The sequence below is a fragment of the Aquila chrysaetos genome, chromosome 12 (genome assembly GCF_900496995.4).
Source record: "Aquila chrysaetos chrysaetos chromosome 12, bAquChr1.4, whole genome shotgun sequence".
In the NCBI taxonomy this organism is placed as follows: domain Eukaryota; kingdom Metazoa; phylum Chordata; class Aves; order Accipitriformes; family Accipitridae; genus Aquila; species Aquila chrysaetos.
In genome coordinates this window covers 13,186,197-13,206,345 of record NC_044015.1, presented here as the reverse complement: position 1 = coordinate 13,206,345, position 20,149 = coordinate 13,186,197, and the positions used below count along the sequence as shown (strand labels likewise).

Below are 20,149 nucleotides of genomic sequence, written 5' to 3'. Positions count from 1 at the left end.
AAAAATCTCAAGCAGCTGATCAGTAATCCCCACTGTGTAGGTCAGACACCCTGTAGCTTATGTGGGAACCAGCTAGCTTGTTTTTCCAACAAGAAGGCCAAAAATCAAAGAAGAATGTGAAAAATCTGGTGGAAGTTCAATAAAAAGAAGAATTATTAGGATATATTCCCTGTAAAAACAATTACAGTACACTAATCAAGTCCACCTATTATTTATATCATTTCAAGAAGAACATCTATGCAGGTTATTTGTTATATGCACACTGCAAATAAGAAAAAGCAAGATTAAAAAATGCCCAGCATTTCTGTACATAAGGATTTCAGAATGTAGTTATTCCACAAATAAACGTTTTATGTATGACAGTCACTTGTTTAAGTGTATTCTTACTTTTCGAAGCCCAACTTAAGGCAGCAGAGAACAAAACCTCACACTTCAAGATAATAGGTGCGCCAAGTACCTAGCATGTTTGAGGTGTCAAGCCAGGCTCTCCAAAATGGAAAAACTCAATACCAGTGGCAGCTTTAGAAGTGCTGCCAAAAATGAAAACAAATAATAACTGCTAAAATTCAATTATATACATCTCAAGTGCAACACCTGACTGGACAGAGTTGTTTGTTGAATATATCTCTTTAAAACTTAGGTGAAGGGAAGAAAAAAAAAAAATCTCCCCTGCATTTCATTCTTACCTGGATCTTTGACAAAACTTTTCATTTCCTCTACTGTGCTGCAGTGTGCTGGTCAGGAGCTGTTCCCTGCCAAAACCACCAGGAACCCACTTTAAGAAGCCTCATTGGTACTGTGAAAAGAACTGTTGCTGAATGTGTTAGGGTACTACATTTAGACTCCAAAGATCTCAATCCAAATCCTTTACTCTCCCCTGGTGACAACAGGGATGTCATCCAATTCCTAAATATTCCTGGGCCAATGCCTTTTAAAGATTTTATTAAAATACTGAGAGTTTGGTTATTACATATCTTTAACTTACCTACACCTTCACTCTCACTCCTCCTTTTGCTTCCCTGCTGTAAGATAGGGATGGTTTAAAATAAAACACTTTAGGGAAAATATTAGAATAAAATTTTATTTAAATATTTACGTTTGACTTTTTGGGGAAGAGACAAGCACGCAAAGCTGCTCTCAGGCTGCAATTGCAGTTGACAATCCTTCTGCATTACAGTTATGCAGTGGTTACACACAAAAGAACAACCACAATAATAGCTAAAAATGCAAGGAGCTGGTGAAATTAACAGCTGGCTTTGTTCAGATAACACGTCAACAATAAAACAAATTTAGCTGAAAGTTAGGTGAATGTTGCCTTTAAATATCTTTTTTAATTCTTTTTCAATTCAGTTAGTATCCAGAGCAAGTTATCCAAACTGCTCTTTTTTTCCGAATTTCCTGGCATTTCGGTGCCAACTGTAATGCCAGCCAGCACACACAGGCTACTGTCATGCTGCCACTGGAGGGATGGAGAAAGGACTGCACACAAAAGGTGTGTTTCATCATCTTACACTCAGTGTCTGTACAACATGACTCAACATTACAACTTTTATGTTCTGGTTTGGGACTGTTTACTCAAAACATGAGCTCTGGTCACTGTCTGCAATAAAGGGGACAATTGTGCTGCACTTCCTTTGGTCTATATGGTCATAACATTAAAAGCATGACAAAGTAGTTAGAGTGACTCAAGGAAATTTGTCAGGACTTTCTAGTAAAAGGAGTCATGAAGAAACTTCTGACGCTGAGATTTTTCAGCCTCTTTTAAATGACGTGAGTAAAATTTATATGGAAATATTTTATGGCTATTGCCAAGCTGGAGTCTGAGTAAGTAACATAAATGTATGTTTCACACAAACACATAGACACAAAGGCAAATACAGCCATCCCTACTGCATATATTATACTCTTGAGGGGAGAGGCTAAGTGGTAAACTTGTACTATGAAAGATTTCTTTGTATTTTTCATATATAATTTTATAATCAACTGATTTAATAAATAAATACTAGACCTAGCAGGATAGCCCAACTGCCCTATGCATTTTCTTGAGAAGTCTCCAGTTGGACACTTTTGCAGTAGAAAGTGCATCAATACCAACGGTCTTCATCATGTATCTAACACCCAGCTTCCACACAAAGCCACACGGCTTGGCGCAAAGCCTGCCTGACCCCACACAGCCAAGCCTCTAGCCAAAGAGGCCTTCAGTCCAGGATTTGAGCAGTTACAAAAAAGCTCCCAAGTTCAAACACCAGCTTGTGTTTGAAGCCAAACTTACATCAGCAAAGCATTTACTCAGGGGTTTTGATTTTTCTCTACAAATTCAAGTAAGACTTTGTTGCAGCTCCTCTGCAGGCCTCCTCTCCTGCCTGGAAAGAGCAAGCAGCAAGCTGTCTTCCTGCTCAGAGACTGCACAAGGGAGCGGCACGTTATTCTGCCCCTTCTTGAGTTTCCTCTTTCTGGACCATGCCTCTCATGACTTCTCTGAAGCTCTCTCTGTCCCCCCGTCATCTCTGCCATCTGTGCTCCAGCCAACAAGTGCCTGCGCCTGCTCTTTTCCCAGGCCTACAGTGGCAGCATCAAAAGGGCTTGAATCTTCTGCTCCACCATTTCAGCTGAGTTCAGAGTAACAGCAAAAACAGCAAGCTGCTGTAAGAGCTGTAGTGCAATCTCTCTGCTGATTTAGGAAGAAAGTTTTGAACTGGGCGACACTTGCTTTATTTTCAGCCAACTATCTCAAGTGCTACTGTTATCAAGACAGTGAAGCCCCGAGAGGATGAGGGGAAGGACCTAAACCACTATTAATGGATGCACAACATTACCAACTAAGGTTTTGGAGATGGGTTAAAACTGAAAATAACATTTTGATTTAATACAATTATTGGAAATTTTTCTATTTATCATAAGCAAGAAAATATGTCAAACCTTACTGTAATCTGATTCTACCAGTACTAAGAGGTTAGCTACACCAATGGTTACATAAAGCAAACAAAAACCACAAAACTAACAAAAAAGCAGTAACTGCTAACTACCCAGACCATAAATGTGGCCTTCAGTAATGTGATACAAACAATCTAATACACTAAGGACCCACAAACAATGACTCAAGAAGCAAATGGACAGCAATCAAAGCCAGGAAGCAAACCCAAATTTACATATTCCCTTGTTAAAACAGCTTTGCAAAATTAGGGACATAAGGGGGACTTTCATGCTCTGCTCTGAGGCATAGAGGATCGGTCAGCCAGAGAGAGTTCAGCAAAACTTAAATGAACTATGACTACTCTCTTACCAAACTGTCTAAGCTTTTAATTTAACTATTTCTTAAAGACACCAAGGGCTTACTACCTCCCTTGCAAACTCAAACTCTCTCTCAGCATCTTAAAACACCAGTTGATGTGCCAGCTCTGTGCTGAAAGGGAAATGACTGACACATATTACAGGACAAAGGAATACACAGTGGAGACGTTCAAGCACTTTTCAGCAAGACTTTTTCTTCAGAAAAATGTCAATTTGTCAAAGCAAAAAGGTGTCATTAGAGAACTACACCAGTTTTTCAGTAAAACACTTTTTGGGAGAGTTTAATCACACTTATACTCAAACGGAAGTTAATTCAAAACAGCCAGTCTGTATGTGGCCAGGTCACTCTCAGTTGGGCGAGACTAATGTTCACCTTCCCACACTATTCATTTCAGAGCAGGCATATGAATTTTGGTCTCCCTCATCCCTGATGCTTGTTCTTTCTCTGGCCCTTCATTTATGCACAAAAAGTGATACCAAGAAGCAGGACTGCCCCACAACCAACCACATATTCTGCTCTAGCATAAAAAAAAAAAAAAAATATATATATATCAGTCAAATTCTTCATCTTAAATATATAGAAAACAGGTTGGACACTGCTCTCCACCTGCGCGCACCAGTGTGTTAGCCAGCACTGTCCTGCTGTGCTCCACTTAACACCATTTTTTCTGAGCTTCTTTCAGAAACACTTACACAGCGTTATAGCTGATCATAGACAGACCTACGTAAAGGAGTAATTTTAAAGAGAAGAAGGAACTGGAGGGAGAAGCCAGGCTCGGTTCATATGATCCTCCTTACTTTGCACTCACTGGTAAAAAAAGTGTTACAAGCAACAAAACTTGTTTTCCCTCTGCTTTAGCCATATCAAACATCTTTTTTATGCTTGCATTATTTCAGTTCCTAAATTATAAGAGATAATCCTCAGAACACATAAAAGATAAGCAAAAAACCCCACCCATGCCTTAATTCTTTTCAGACAAACAAACAACACGTAATAAAATTCACCGTAATGATAGTGGCCACTTTTTTACAACACTGTGGATTTGGGAGGGGAGAATGTCTAAGGTGAGACTACGAGACATGATTTCAGGTTTTTATACATAATTTTGATTCAGATTTGACTGTCGTGGTTTAACCCCAGCCAGCAACAAAGCACCACGCAGCCGCTCACTCACTCCCCCCTCACCCAGTGGGATGGGGGAGAAAATCGGGAAAAAGAAGCAAAACCCACGGGTTGAGAAAAGAACAGTTTAATAGAACAGAAAAGAAGAAATGAATAATGATAATGATAACACTAATAAAATGACAACAGCAATAATGAAAGGATTGGAATGTACAAACGATGCGCAGTGCAATTGCTCACCACCCACCGACCGACACCCACCTAGTCCCCGAGCGGCGATTCCCCCCCCCCACTTCCCTGTTCCTATACTGGATGGGACGTCACATGGTATGGAATACCCTGTTGGCCAGTTTGGGTCAGGTGCCCTGGCTCTGTCCTGTGCCAACTTCTTGTGGCCCTCCAGCCCTCTCGCTGGCCGGGCATGAGAAGCTGAAAAAATCCTTGACATTAGTCTAAACACTACTAGCAACAACTGAAAACATCGGTGTTATCAACATTCTTCACATACTGAACTCAAAACATAGCACTGTACCAGCTACTAGGAAGACAGTTAACTCTATCCCAGCTGAAACTAGGACATTGACTTAATGACTACGAAGAAGCTGTTTTATTTCTCTGTATCAAAAACACCCTTACAAAAATTAAACCTATATTCACTAAGCCACAGGAGAGTTGAGAACGTTGAAGAGCTCATTAAATTAATAAATTAGGGATTCTTGGAAAAAGGAATTTAAGTATAAAAGCAAAATAATACTTGAAAGTATGCCATAGTTAAATGTAATTGGTCACTTACCAGAAAGGTCTGTGTGAGCATGTGCTATTCAAAGTGGAAAATGCCAGAGAAATGCAAGATACTGGCAGATTTTGCAATTAGTAAAGAACTGGTTTTCATTACTGTCAGCACAGACATCACACCAACATCCTACTGGAACATTAAATTGCCTGGTTAAAAAAAAAAAAAAAAGTCTGCAAGTATCATCACTGAACACACACAAACCCATAAAAATAAACTGGATATAAGAAAAGCTAGGACTTGCTTCCTAGTATCTTCCTCATAGATGTTGTATAAGCTACTATTCTCATTTTTCTTGAGGTTTTCCACTAGCATTGTCCTTGATTCATAGTTGCAGGGTTTTGGTTACATGAAGAAAAAGTATTTTTCCATATAAGAGGACAGCCCCAAAACACCTTGGTTGTGAAAACTTAGCAGATTCATGCCTTTATCAAAAGATAAAGGGGTGTTGCACTAAGTGCTACGGTTAGAAACTCATTATCAATTCTCTTTGGATTAGGACGAAAAAGGACTCAAACAAAACAGCAGCATAAGAATGGTTAGTTTCATATTTTATAGATATTTCCCAGGTCAAGATATGATCATTATTGCAGATGTTTATTTAAGCAGGCATCCATATTTATGAAATGTTAAAGAATAGAAGTGCCTCAAAAGTGCATTATCTTTTACAATTCTCCATTAGAGGTTATTTTTAGAAGACGGTACACAAGAGTAACAACCAGAAAATTTCTAATTAGTTACATTCCACAAGTCTACACAGTCACCTTCTCCCCAAAATGATTTGTAGTTCTGTGTTTTGTCTTTTTTCGTAACACAACTGCAACGTTAGGCAGCAGCTGCTGATTTTGCATAGAGTTACACTTTTGCATGTTGACTACAAAGGCACAATTTTTTCTGACAGAGCATGCAAAGTAACGGTTCAGGCCACAGCAAGAGCTTCTCAGTGCCTGGTACAACAATTGCCCGTGAGTGTTGTTTGTTTTCCTACTGACATTAATGGAGTTTGGAACAGGCCAAAATTAATCTACTTGGGAGCATTTACTTTTAGCATCCAATTGATAATGCAGTAAGTTAAATGCATGAAAAATACAGTTCTAGTACTTAAGCCCCGTTTACAATCTATATCCTTGAGACACAGACACAGCAACAGGGAGGAAAAAAAAAAAAAAAAAGAAAAAAAAAATCAACCAAAAAAACCCCAACACACACACACACACTTAACCTACAAAGCTTTCCAAAAGCCAGATCTTTCTATTTAATGGTCTGGCCAATGCAATGGACCAGACAGGATGAGACAGCCTATACATATGCGTTCACTGTGCTTCTTACTCCATCATCTCCATCTACCCCAACATTCCACTTATCAGTCTTGTTCATCATGCATGTCTTCTAAAACGCAATCCCTTGGGGACTGTGACTGCCACTTATTACAAGAAATATACATTTGTACAGATCTTATTATAATCTGCATGTGTGTACAAACAAATATATAACTTTATAATCACTGTAAATACAAAAGGATAATTTATTATGAAAGTGCACATTCCTACAGATCTTGGCTAAGGATATAAGCACTCTTGTAACTGACTGATAATACTACTAAGAAAAGAAATAAAAGTTTTACTGATTTATGCTGAGATCATTTTAAGGAAAATATTAGATAAATATCAAACATGAGTCAGTTCAATGGCTTTACTATCAGATAACCACAAAACACACAAATGTGACTGAGTCAAATCATGTATAGTTCTGAACTTGTGTATGTGGAAGATGTGACCCTATATTTTCTGTCTCCTTCCTAAATCTGCATATTTAGGGATGGAAGCTGGAACGATGGAGAGACAAGGATTCTTGTTTGCAAAAAGCCTACTTTATATTTTGAAAATACGCTTTCAGCATCCTGAGGTGATGAAAATAAAAATGAGCAACATTTAATTTAGTAATTAAGCCTATAAACATCTGCCAAAGTAGTTTTGTTATCAGCAGACAAAAAGCAGCACTGTATTCTTTGCTCTAAGCTCTAGGATGCACCATTACCAATGCTACCACTCATGTGAAAGGAAATTGCATCTCAAAAGAGTGCTTGCAAACAGAGCTGTGCAGCCTGCACAAGAGACTACTGCGCTCAGACACACAGACAGACACCAGAGGCAGGATTCACCTCACTTAACTTCAAACACCTACCACACAGAAGTCTTCATCTGTGCTTAGCCAGCACAGAGAGAGGCAATTCTAGCACAGAATTTATGTGGCTTGTTGGATATCTGCTTTAGAATCACATTAACTTTACCCTGGAAGCGCCTGTTTTTCCTCCAGGGATTACTTGTAGAGTCTGGGCAACTCACTCACACATTGACTTCTACAATGTCTCTATTTGTCAGTCCAGATCTCAAAAGCTTCCGTCACTGCGCACACCGACAGTCTTGGAAACCTCAGCACACAGCAAAACCATGAGCTGAGATGTAAAGTGTCATCTCAGCAACCATCTTTATGGGAAAGGAAAACGTATTGGGAGAAAAACTGCAGTGTCCGTGCCCCCGGCCACGCCTGCCAGCTGATACAGGACCAACACAGGCTTCAGAGTTACCAATGGCAACAGCTCATGGCTTTCATTATGAACCTTAGAGAAAACGAATAAAAACTGTACAGTGATGGCCACATCATCTGTCAATATATGTCTGATATTTTTCCCCTCACCAACACTGTGGTCTTTTTTTTTTGTAGAAATCATCTCATTCTATACAATACTTTCATGCTGAAGAACTAATTGATATTTCTAAGGAAAGTCCACCAATTCTCAACTGCAATATTGCCACAGTATTTTCCATTTTAAAAAATTATGCTGAAGTTTAAATGCTCATTAGTTACTTTTACTTTCCCTACAACCTGTTTAAAACAACAAAAATTTTTTTTTTGGAGCTTCCTGGTGCTTTGTTTGCTCCTGCTTTGTGGACCACTTTCACATCTCCTAGAGACCACCTCCTGTCCCTGTACCATGGGCTGAGTAACGCTGCTCCAGACGTTGACACACGGGCTACTGGAAATTGGTACAGTCAGGAAATTCGTATCATTTCTCTGAGGTAAACAGTAAATGAAAGCCCTCAGGAAAGTCTGAATACCAGGGTGTTTTTTTGTTTTTTTGGGTTGTGTTTTGGTTTTTTTAAGAAAAAAAAAAAAAAGAGAGAGTTCTTTTGAAAGTATTCTGTTACTACATCACATTATTATAACCTAGGGCAGTGATGAGATCATTTCCATTACTAAGACAGGTTCTGGGATTTGTTTTTCAGACTAGTGAGAAAGGCGCAGTTATATCAGAGGCATAGTGAACACACACAGGAGTTCATCACCTCTCAGGATGATAGCCAATTCTGCTGCCACTGCCTATGACAAAGAGAAATACTTCCACAGATTACATGGAGCTTCTGTTTAGAAAGAGGCAAATGAAACAAAAACAGGCCAGTTGTAAACTCAATTTAAAAATGTGTCTCATGACTGGTCCCCTAGGCTTTAGCTGGGAGCTGAAACACCCGCTGAACCATAGCTGTAGGAAAATACTTGATTTTGTTGCTTAAATCATCTCTGGACTGTAAGTGACATATTTTTGACATGTACTTGTCTTTAAAGCAACCACTGAAACGTGGGCTTCCCCATCAATGTCAAGTAAACAATTAGTCAAGAATTTGGTTTTGCTCCCTGAAGGTCAGTCCCCTTCTTAGGATACTGCTCTGAAGGATAAGACGACTTTGATCTACATCAGTGCTTTTTATCAGGTAAAGAATAAATTTGAACTTAATCTCCCATCTCACAACTCCACACGCTAACCATGGGCCATACCTGTGCTGGTTCTGGCTGGGATAGAGTTAATTTTCTTCACAGTAGCTAGTATGGGGCTGTGTTTTGGATGTGTGCTGGAAACAGTGCTGGTAATACAGGAATGTTTGTAAGCACTGCTCAGCAGGAATGAAGAATCAAGGCCTTTTCTGCTTCTCACACCACCCCACCAGCAAGCAGGCTGGGTGTGTACAGGAAGCTGGGAGGGGACACAGCTGGGACGGCTGACCCCAACAGACCAAAGGGATATTCCAGACCATATGACATCATGCTCAGCATATAGAGCTGGGGGAAGAAGAATGAACGGGGGGATGTTCAGAGTGATGGTGTTTGTCTTCCCAAGTAACCCTTGTGTGTGATGGAGCCCTGCTTTCCTGGAGATGGCTGAACACCTGCCTGCCAATGGGAAGTGCTGAATGAATTCCTTGTTTTGCTTTGCTTGCGTGCGTGGCTTTAGCTTTACCTATTAAACTGTCTTTATGTCAGCCCACAAGAGTTTTCTCACTTTTACCCTCTGATTCTCTCCCCCATCCCACTGTGAGGGAGGTGAGCGAGCAGCTGTGTGGGGCTTAGTTGCCAGCTAGGGTTAAACCAGAACAGTACCATACTCTGAGCTTCTACCTGTTCTGCTAGAAGGTTTCCATTGGAAACCAAGTATTTTCTCATATTTTGTAGTCAGTTTTCATACACTTGAACTTCTGGGTACAAGCAGGAGACACCTCCTCCTCTGGCTGCTACACAAGTCTATCTCCAACATTTTCCAGGCCAAGCCATTCAAGTAACTTAATTCAATCTGAATTCACAGTTCTCAAGTCTCTAGAACGGCTCCAGTTCTACTGTCAAGGCTGTCCTCTTCCAACCTATATGGAAGTAACCAAAGTTGCCACATACCTGAATATTGCACATCAATTAAAATAGACTCAAACAGAGACATTTCCCATCACCTCTGAAGCAATGTGCACCTGGAAAGTCATTGCTACATTGCACTGTATTCAGTCCCTTGGTACAGTCAGGAATAAATGCCAAGGAAGAGAGTAGAGGCCACCCAAGATGTTGGTGAAGCCTGCTCAATGGCTTTGCAGGAATACTTCTGAAGGAAATAGTGAGGGCTCACTCCATACTCATTATTTTTCCCCCTATGTATGACTAAAAGTTATGAACTGAAGTATACTAAGGCAAAAACAGATTGGCTGAAACATTTCCTACGGTAGCTATTTTAGGTCAGATGACAAAAGTCATCTATTCAAAGTACCATGAAAATCCAAGGACACCTTATGATAACTATGGTCAGTAAAATACATTCAAGTTAAGATGAAATAAAGTATGCAACCTTAGTGAACAGCAGCATTGGAATTTTTTTTTTTTGGTCTAATTCTTCCAAGAAAAACAAGTCATAAACAGCACTTGGTGCCAAGAATCAAACTGGTATTTTTCCAGTGCAGATTAACTGGCCATGCATGAGGAGATTAAATTATGTGATTCAGGCATAAATAAGTATTTCCATTTCTCTTTTGTTATGTATCCCTGCCATAGTAGAACAAGAGAGTGCAGAAAGGTGGTCATAAAGGGATAATGTGGTGATTTTGAGAGACATTGGCAGAGGAGCACTTAACTCTACACGGTATATTCAAAACCTTCCCCCTAACAGAAAGAAAATAAAATAAGCACATCAGTTTTAGGTTCATGTTTTCACTCTGAAATTCTTAGTAGTCTGAACAACTCTTGGTAACCACAAAGAAGCTGATCCTATGAATCAGTTGTTTCATACACTAAGTATCTGAGCCTACTGAGGTGCAGAAGACCATCTTCCTGCCAGGAACATCCACTGCAGTTAGAAGTCCTACCCACATCATTGCTCCTCACTTGGGATTAGATCTTTATCTAGTTGCAGAGTTTTCATGCTTTCATCTGCAAGGAGCCTCCAAATTGGAAGTTTCACACTCCACAGTTCAGGTGGCGAAAGGGATTTTCCCCAAAGGTATGACACGAGGTGCCAACAGACAAGTTGTGACCAGCTCTGCAGGGGTCACACAGCCAACAGGTGCTGGAGCCTCAGCAGCTCCAGTTCACAGCCCTGCACAGCAGTTCAAACCCCCTGTCAGTGGCTGCTCGAGGGAAGGTGACAGACTTCGTACCAATGTAAACCCCTGAGCTACTGGGGCAGGGCGGGGGGGGGGGGGGGGGGTGCACAACCACCAGCACTGGAACTGGTCATACCACTGAGGCAGCAGCTTCTCCAAATGATGCAGCAGGACCAACCAGAGGTCAACCAGGACGACAAATTAACCTCCACCATTAAAAGTGTGCAAGTTTGTTCCCAAAGAAGAACACGTAACCCCATGAAAACAAGATATTATGGTCTGTGATCATACTTCTAATATATGCTAACAAATGCCTGCTGTAAGTCACAAACAGGAACTCTTACACACTTTTTTTTTGGTATCAGACCCAAAAGAAAAGCCGCTGTCACAGACATTTTGTGAAATTTTTCCTTAACAGATGTATTGTTTTACTTCCCTATAAATTTCAAAATGATTGCTTCATCACACATGCTATGCAGGGATAAGCAAATGAGATGGCAGAGTTCGCAGTAACTGTTGTCAAAAGCAGTTCCAGTGACACTGAGCGAAGGCAAGCACGAACCTAGCACCCCAAGACCGAGGGACTGATAATGAGTAATGCAGTTTACGTAACTTTTGCGGTCCCTCCTTCCACTTGCTGTACCATCACCACGGGTATGCCCTCGTACCTCTCGCCACACACGTTGCGCTGCTCGGGCACAGGTGGCCAGCGTTGCGAACGTTTTTGTCACCCCTCCCTGCCCCCTTTTACCTCACGAAAGCTTCGTTTTGCGCGCATATTGCTTGAGGAGGGCGGACGCTGTACGGCGACCGCGTTTCTGACAGTGAAGGCGAGCGGACAGCGCGCCTTCCTCGGCAGCCACGGCCGCGCTGCCCGCAGCGGGGCGCGAGCAGGGCCGGGCGCGCAGCGCGGCGGCAGGTGCCTGACGCGGCGCCCGCGGGAAGACGCCGCTCCCCCCTCCCCCGGCCCCAGCCCCGGCCGCCCTTCTCGGCGCCCCTCACAGAAGGGGGCTCGACCGGGCCCCTGCCCTGCCACGGGGGCAGGGAGAGAGGGAAGGCGGCCGGCACCCCTCCTCACCGCCGCGCTCTGGCCCGCCCCTGCGGGTGCTTCAGCTGCCTCAGCCCGGGCCCTCCGCACCCTGCCTGCCCGCCTGCCCGCGGAGCCGGGCGCAGCAGCCGCCCACCCCCCCGCCCTGTCAGGCCTCGCCTCGCCTCCCACGCCGCGGAGGAGCTGCTGTTGAGCGCGTAAGAAGGAGGCACCGCGCTTACGGTCGCCTGGTGTCCCGCGGGCTCGGCCATCCCTCTCGGCTGGGGCAGGGTCCCGTTCCCCATTGCAGGCATACGGCACTTTTCACCCGCGCGGCGGGGGAGGCGCCAGCCGTCAGCTGACCGCCGCCTCTTAAGGAGGCGTGAGGCACCGGCCGGCCGGCCGGGGTGGCTGGGGGGCGGAAAGCGCCGGGGATTGGCATAGCTTTCTGTCTTCGGCCGCTCGGGCGGAACGTACGGCGATGGCGAGGCGGCGGTCAGGCTCCACGGAGGGTGAAGGGTGAAGGCAGTCTCGAGGAGCGGCCGGCAGCCTTAAGGGCGACCTGCCCGCCCAACAGCCGCGGCCCGCGCTCCCGTGAGGAGAGGGGTGGCGGCGGCGGCGGCGGCGGCCGCCGGGCGGGCGGTACGGGCGGTGCTGGCCCTCCTCGGGGTTTCCCGGCTCTCCGCGGGGCCTCTTCACGAGCAGCGTTAATGTTGAAGCCGTAGAAAGCAACCAGGTACTGACTGTGACCAAAAAAAAAAAAAATTCATTTGTCTAACAGGCGGCTAAATGGAAGTTTGCGTTAAAATAACTTACAGAAAAAAATCCACATCTTCCATTGCTGCAGTGACAATCTGTGGATAGTCATGTGGGAATAAATGTGTGTTATGCAATACTGCATTTATCTGCCCCCGAGTGCCGCCAGCAGCACTGCGTTGGGTGCTGTGGGACCACGCGAGAAGCTGCTCGTGGTGGCCGAGCCCCTGCTTAGCAGCCGGTCCCCAGCGTGTTAGGGCGGCAGTGCGGTCCCCAGCAGTGCCTGGGAGGCTGAAGTGCCCGAGTCCTGCCTGTCACCGGTGTCAATCTCCCGACCTGACACAGCCGCCTCACCCCGTGACCGCTTCCCAATGCAGCTGGAAGAGCACCAGCCCCCTGGTCTGTGACCGAGCAAGATGCTTTGGGCCTCATGCCAGGGGTTTATCAGGACTCAAAAAGCATCCAAAATTCTCAGAACTATGGACAGGAACAGCAATTCTGTCCATTAAACGCAACATTTGCCACAAATCCTTTTAAAACTGTCAGGTGATGCTTCCCTTCCCTTCCATGGGCTTGAATTACAAAAAAACGCATCCAGGTGGGAGAGTGACAGAATGAAATTATGCCCACATTGATGCAGATATACCTAAATTGGTAGCACAGTAAATCAGTAAACCATTTGGATCCAGAAGCTCTATACCAACAGTGTACACTAACAACCAGGAACACGGGGTATTAGTTTGGGGTCAGTGCCCCATACTCATGGCTACACTGCCTGGGCCCAGCCTAGCATACCTGCATGGCTCTGCAGTGAGCCACACACATGGGCTTGCTGGATGCCTGTGAGGTCTCTGTGTCTTGGTCCACATAGAAATCCTTCAGCTCAGTGAGAAGAAAGTCTCTGAGTGCAGAATCTGACTTCCAAGTATTTTACCATTCTAAGGCTTACAAATGCAAAGCAGCACACATGGAAGTCATTCCTTGTCACTGTAAGTCTTTTCACTGTCAGGCTAGTGCTTCCCCTTATACTTCATCATTATTAAATATTTTAGTCTGAACCACACCCCCATCACGCCTTATTCAAATTATGTCACTGGCTTCTCATGTCGCACATACAAAGTTAAAAGTCGCACATTTTGGCTGTGTGCAATGGCCTTTCCTGGAGGAAGGGGAAGTGAGAAGGAGTGGATTAAGGGAAGCGGCTGGCTGGTTTTGGTGGTTTTTAATGGCAACACAATTTTTATTAATTCTATCACTTTTGCCCTTTGTGAAGATTTAAGATGACCTTAAAGTCCCCTTCCATATTTTTTCTGTTTTGCTTTGAAGGATTTAAAACTGAAGTATTTTGAAATACACTGAAGTATATTTATAAATTGAAGTATTGTATTACTTGCTGCATCATTAACACCCCAAAAAATATCTCCCATCTGGGTTTGTGGACTTCACAGTGAGTCAGTGGGAGAACCAGACAGGCTTGAACCTCAGCTGCTGCTCACCCATAACTAGCGCTCTCACCACAACAGATCTCAAAGCAGCCAGTTCTTCTCTAGATGCACCAAAAGATGAGACTGAGTTTCACTTCGATATTGACATCAAGCTCTTTCCAAATACCCACTTTTGTTGGAATTTGCTGGGGCCTTGCATGTACTTAGCATCTAAATAGGAACTAACTTCTTTGAAAAATGTAGCCATAAAAAAAGCAAAGATAAAAGTAAAAAAACTGCTTAAATGACAACTAGGACCTCCTCAAAGCACAGAAAAACAAAGGGTACACTTCCACAAGTAAGAGGTAAATAAGGGGCATTCACATTCTTTTAACAAGGTTCCTTAATGTGTAGTAAACTAGTAGCCACAATTAGAGGACAGCAAGCCACTCCTCGGTACAAAGCAATGCAAGCCAGAAACCTCATTTTCTCCATGCACTGCAAGAGCTGAGCAGCTCTGGCCATTACTTTTAACTTAGTTTTCTGTCTCATCTTGTAAGGAAAAAAGGCATGGTAGGAAAGTGCTGTCCTGTAAGTGCTGCCACAAAGAAGGGCAAGCTTATGTTTAGAAAGCAAACCTAGGACTGCCAGCTCAGAAAGCACTTACTTGATGTGGACAACCTCTTCACCCACTTCCTCATCATGCCTATTTGAGGGAACATTAAGCAGAAAAATGCAGCAAAACCACGATGGTGTCATTATTCAGGTCCTTTTGACTTCCACGTCAACTGCTGTCTGAAGATCACCATCGACTCGTCTTTTGGTAGGAAAGGACTATTTAAAATGTGTCAGAAGAGCTCAATAATGGTCTTGAGACATGTAGAAATGACAAAAGGCATGAATATGATTGCTCTTAGCAAGTTCGTTACTTTCTTCCCTTTGACTGGTGATTGACTGGCAAGGCTGAGGGTATGACCACCTTTCCTGTGCTCTAAATCCCCCAAATTGTCTTATTTTGAAGTGTTCAAGACACGTACTATATACTGCTGAGCGCTGGCAGAGTTTCCAGAAGCTGCGTATGTTTCAGAGGTGACCGTAAGCACCCACCATTCCAGCGCAGGTATGAGCTGTGTTCCTGGGGGTCTTGTCACTCGACTTTCTCCCAGGCATCTCCACCCTGGTGCACTCCTGCTCCAGCCATGTGCAGACTTCTGTGGAGCCACATGTTGCTCACAGGCTTGATTAGCTGTCCCTGAACTGCGCCAAGGAAGGGTTATCTGCAAACCGAGGCTTAATCTCCAACTCTCTTTCTTGGCATTTTAAATTTAGGGAAAACACAATTCCCAGGGTATGGCTCTGGTTATATTCTTTCTTTGTGATTTTACAGATAGCAAATGCAAAAATAAACACAAAACCCAGCAAGCAGGGGAACTCCAGTATTTCCATCAAAACTCCCTGACTTAGTTCTGAATAGCAAAACTCTGATTTCTCCCTGTCCTAGGAAACAAGGCAGACTCTTGATAAGGAGCTGACTAACTAGCCAGCAAAAATTCCTCTTCCCTTCTTTTGACACAAGAAGAAATGCTTTCTTTAAGTTATGACTGTTCCTGTTATTTCATATAATATTATGAAAGTTATTTTTGGTCTTAATCCTATTTCTTCAAGAAAATTATGGGTAGGGTTTCATGATATTTTTTTTCCTGTGACAAAACAAGTTTAGCAGATGCTTTCCCTCATCTCTCATTCTTCCACACACACTGCGGGTCCTTACCTCATCGTGCCTGTGTAAGATTTTGTGGGGTGCCTCATCAACTAATCTCTGAATGATACGGGTTAAGAAACCTCCTTCCATTCTCTTTTATGTGAAGTTTGTTGGGTTGGGGGGGGGGGGGGGGGCGGTTCAGACGATTTCAACCCACTAACAACTACCTGCTGCTGCTGTTCATTCTGCAATACCCCACAGTGTGAGATGTCAGTTCTGCCCTCCACTGATCAACACATGCTGTATATATGTTGCGATCTGCCAGAGCCCGCAAGCCATGAGCTGCCTTCTTAGCTTTTGTCCCTGACAGCGGCTGGTCCACAATGGAAACAAGCCATGAACTGTGGTGAGGCAATTAGAGGGTGTGGGAAACAGCATTGTGAAGTACAAAGCAGACAAAGGTCTTTTCTGAGGCAGACTTGCAAGGGAAGGTATGACAAATTACAGAGGCTGTTTTAGTGTGCTGCGAGAGCGTCAAAGCTCAGACACAACTTTAGGCAAACCATGGAAAAGCAAGACCAGGCATATCAGAACAAACAAGCAACTAAGTAAACAAAAAGGAATATTTTGTCAGATGCTTAACACAAGCCCAGTATTTTCTTCCAGTCATTTTTAAGCACAGACACTTCACAATGTATCAGAAAAAAGTGACCCCTTGATCAGGCTTACAAACCCCAGCTATTCCATAGAGGACTACCTCCTGCTCTACATCCCTGAGGCCTCCATGAGGCCTGAGACATTTGCTCTTGTCAAGATAAAATATCTCTCTTTCTGTGATGAAAATAATTTAATCCATTGTATATAACTCCACGATGGAGGGGGAGGGGGAGGTGTAAATCTTGCTATTGAGATTGCTTCTAGTGAAAAATAGCCATTTGCTTATCAATTGCATAACCTGAAATGGTGTAACTCGGTCCCTGCCAAAAGCTGGATTTTCAGCTAGCAGCATTTATCCAGTGCCTCCTATGTGTCATTTGGCAGAAAAAACGATCTCTTAATTGCCAGTTTGCTCCTCTAAGACAATTTAAGAGACATAACAGTACAGCAGAAAAGTGAAATTTCCTCTAAGCCAGTTTGCCTCTGCACTTACTCCCCCACATCCACATGCAAACATTTCCCCTATCTCTTAAAAAATAACTAATCATTCTGGAGGACTTTCCACTGTGAATGAGGAAAATTTGCACTTGAAGGGAATTCTGCTCAGGTGCCTGATTACTTGGCAGACTCCTTCTTTCTGTCCCTCCTTCCACCTGCATGGTGGTTTTCTGTGGTTGTGGCCAAGTCACCCATGACAGTTATGGAAACAAACATGAAGGGCTAAAATAACAGCAGGTTTCAGACACAATCCTGTGATCCTGAAATATCTTCTGAGAGCTTGAACTGCAGCACATCGGGTGAAACCTTCATATTAAGGAAGAAGTTAGTCTCTGTAATTGTTTGCTATTATATCTATAATGTCTGACCTCATAAAATGATAGGATCGTAGGATAACTCTGGCTGGAAGGTACCTCAGGAAGTTTCTGGTCCAATCTCCTGCTCAAAGCAGAGGCAGCTCTGGTGTCAGACAAGGTTGCCCAGGGCTTGATCCAGTGGGAACTTGAAAACCTCCGAGGACAGAGATGACACAACCTCTCTGGTCAGCCTGCACCATGGCTGGACTGTCACTGTGGATAAAAAGTTTCTCTTTAGATCCACTCTGTACCCCTCTTGTTTCAACTCACATCCATTATCTAAGGTCTCCCTGTCATGTACTGCTGTGAAGGACCTGGCTCCATCTTCTCAATCCCCTCCCCGCAGGCAGAGTTGTTCTACTTCACATTGGATCGTGAACAGGTGAACAGCCGACTCTATCACAAAGTGACACATCACTTGGATTCCTCCCAAATCAGTGCAACCTGAAGGGCCAGCTGAACACTCTGCATAGCCCACTTGTGAACTACCAGGTCAGTTTAAGTAATCTTACAGCAGTTGATATTTCAAGGTAGTTTTACATTATTTAAAACTCCTACATGGTATTACCAGCTTCTTTGCCACATGCTTGACAGGAAAATCACGTGACCTTTCAACAAATTAGAATAATTATACACTAAGGCTGATCTTATTTATACTACTACCACTTAAAAGCATTCATTTTAAAGGAGATGAGTACAGGGCCCAATATTTTATTAAATTATACCCTGGAGCACCATTTACATTACGGAATTAAATAAAGTTGCCTCAGACTAAACAAAAATCAGTTACAAAAAGAAGCAACAGACAAAAAAAAAATAATTTTTAACAACAAGAATGGTATGGAGCTCATTATTCTAAAGATCTGCTGTCCTCACTGTAATATCCCACCTTCCTTCTTGCCCACTATCTTGTCTTCAACTGTGACCAGTAGTGTAGGAAGCAGAAAGTGTATAATGTGCTCCTTTCGCCAACAGCAATGTGCAGACTAGGGACTTCCTCCCCTTGGGGCTGCACCAGGACCATGATTTTTAAATAGCTGTCTAATCTTTTTGATGGAATACTTTCAGTCTCTGTACCTTCCTATGTCTACAAATTCCACAATTTGAGTCTATAGAAAACTTACTTTATTTTGTTTGTTTGTCTACAGGTTGGTCATTTACTGGCTGAAGCTGAGTTTTCGTGCTGTAAGTAACAGTAATTTCCTGTACACCTTTTCCAAATCACTGATCACTTACAGACTTTTATCTGTCACCTCTTTTCCAAGCTGAAGAATCCATGTTTGTTTAGGTTTTTTCTCAAGGTGCGTAAGTCACTGGTCTTTCATTTACATTTTTTGTCTTCTATATTCTTCATAAGACAGCCAAGTAGAATGACGTGTCATTCAAAACATGGGCTAACTATGAGTTCACACAGTAACAATGGTTTTGTTTGTTTTCTGTTTCCTTCCTAACTATTTTTAACTTGCTACTTGCCTTTTGCTGACTGCTGAGCTAGCCACAGTGATGACCAGCTCTCCTTCCTAAACAGTAATACTGAATTTGGATCTACATCTGTGTATAGGTACTGCAGTTCTAGCAACACAGAATAATTCTGCTAGCTGCAAAGTTGGTTCCTTCACTATTAAACCTTTTTTCCCCTGAATGAATATATTGAATAGCACAGGCTCCAGCAAGAGATGCCACTGGTTATTGCTCTCAGTTACAAAAATTGAACACTCCTTCCTATACTTTTTCCCTTCTTTTAACAGTTATTAATCCACGAGAGGACTGTGGATATTTTACCTTCTTTTTCAAAAATCCCATTTTATCAAATTGGATCACCTAAAGGGTGGCTGACATCTTCAAGGCAGATTTGTGAGGCATGATTTCCCCTTGAAAAAATTATGTTGTTATCACATATTTATATGTATAATTTAATATTGCCTGGGAAGAAGTAAGAACTCACTGCTCTAGAAGTCTGAGCTCTGCCCTACAACCATCATTAAAAAAATCAGTAGTACATGGGCTACTGGCCTCGGCATGAAACTGAGTCAGGTGATAGGCTGCACACATCAAAATTAGCGGTTTAGAATTTTGCTACATAAGCTATGCCTATATTTGTGTTATCAATCTGTCCCAAAATTCTTTTACTAAGACTTTCCCTCTAACCCCATCCCATGAAGAATGGCTCCACTGTGGGAATCTCATTGAATTCTGCTGTATGGAGGATGGATACATTAAATTTATTTAGATTTCCTACAATTTGCTGTCATCTTAGAGTGCTCCTGTTACACCTTGTACACATCTAAAGGAACAGAAAAAGACAGTGTAAACAGAAAACTATATAAAATACATTTCAGTTTGAAATTCAAACTAGAAGTCAGTAACTAATGAAGACTTCATGACCTGAAAAAACTGCATCAACACAAAAACGAAAAGAAGTTAAGTTGACCCCACCTCTAAACAGTACAGTGGTTCAAAACATTCAAAGCAAAGTATCCAGGAGTGTGGAAGGCCACGTTACTGAAAAGCAGAGAAGTACACATTGGGACTGTACTCTGTTCATCATAGCAATAACAAGAATATAAATATAGGGCATTCAGGGACTTCATCATGTCCCATCCTTTACAG

At 42.8% G+C, this 20,149-nt stretch overlaps 1 protein-coding gene across 5 annotated transcripts in view; it reads right to left on the bottom strand.

Annotated features, from left to right (window-relative positions):
* Positions 1-12,505, bottom strand: part of PLA2G4A (phospholipase A2 group IVA) — an 86,053-nt gene extending 73,548 nt beyond the window's left edge. The window contains exons 1-2 of one of the 5 annotated variants that reach the window (XM_041127863.1): positions 12,389-12,454; positions 5,208-5,356 (exon numbers count right to left, since the gene is read on the bottom strand). The gene's annotated coding sequence lies outside the window, so the exon portion shown is untranslated. Of the gene's footprint in view, positions 1-686; positions 706-5,207; positions 5,357-11,870; positions 11,890-12,388 lie in introns of those variants that run through there. The other 4 variants (XM_030031798.2, XM_030031802.2, XM_030031800.2 and 1 more) reach the window with 4 other exon arrangements.
* Positions 12,506-20,149: the final 7,644 nt, after the last annotated feature.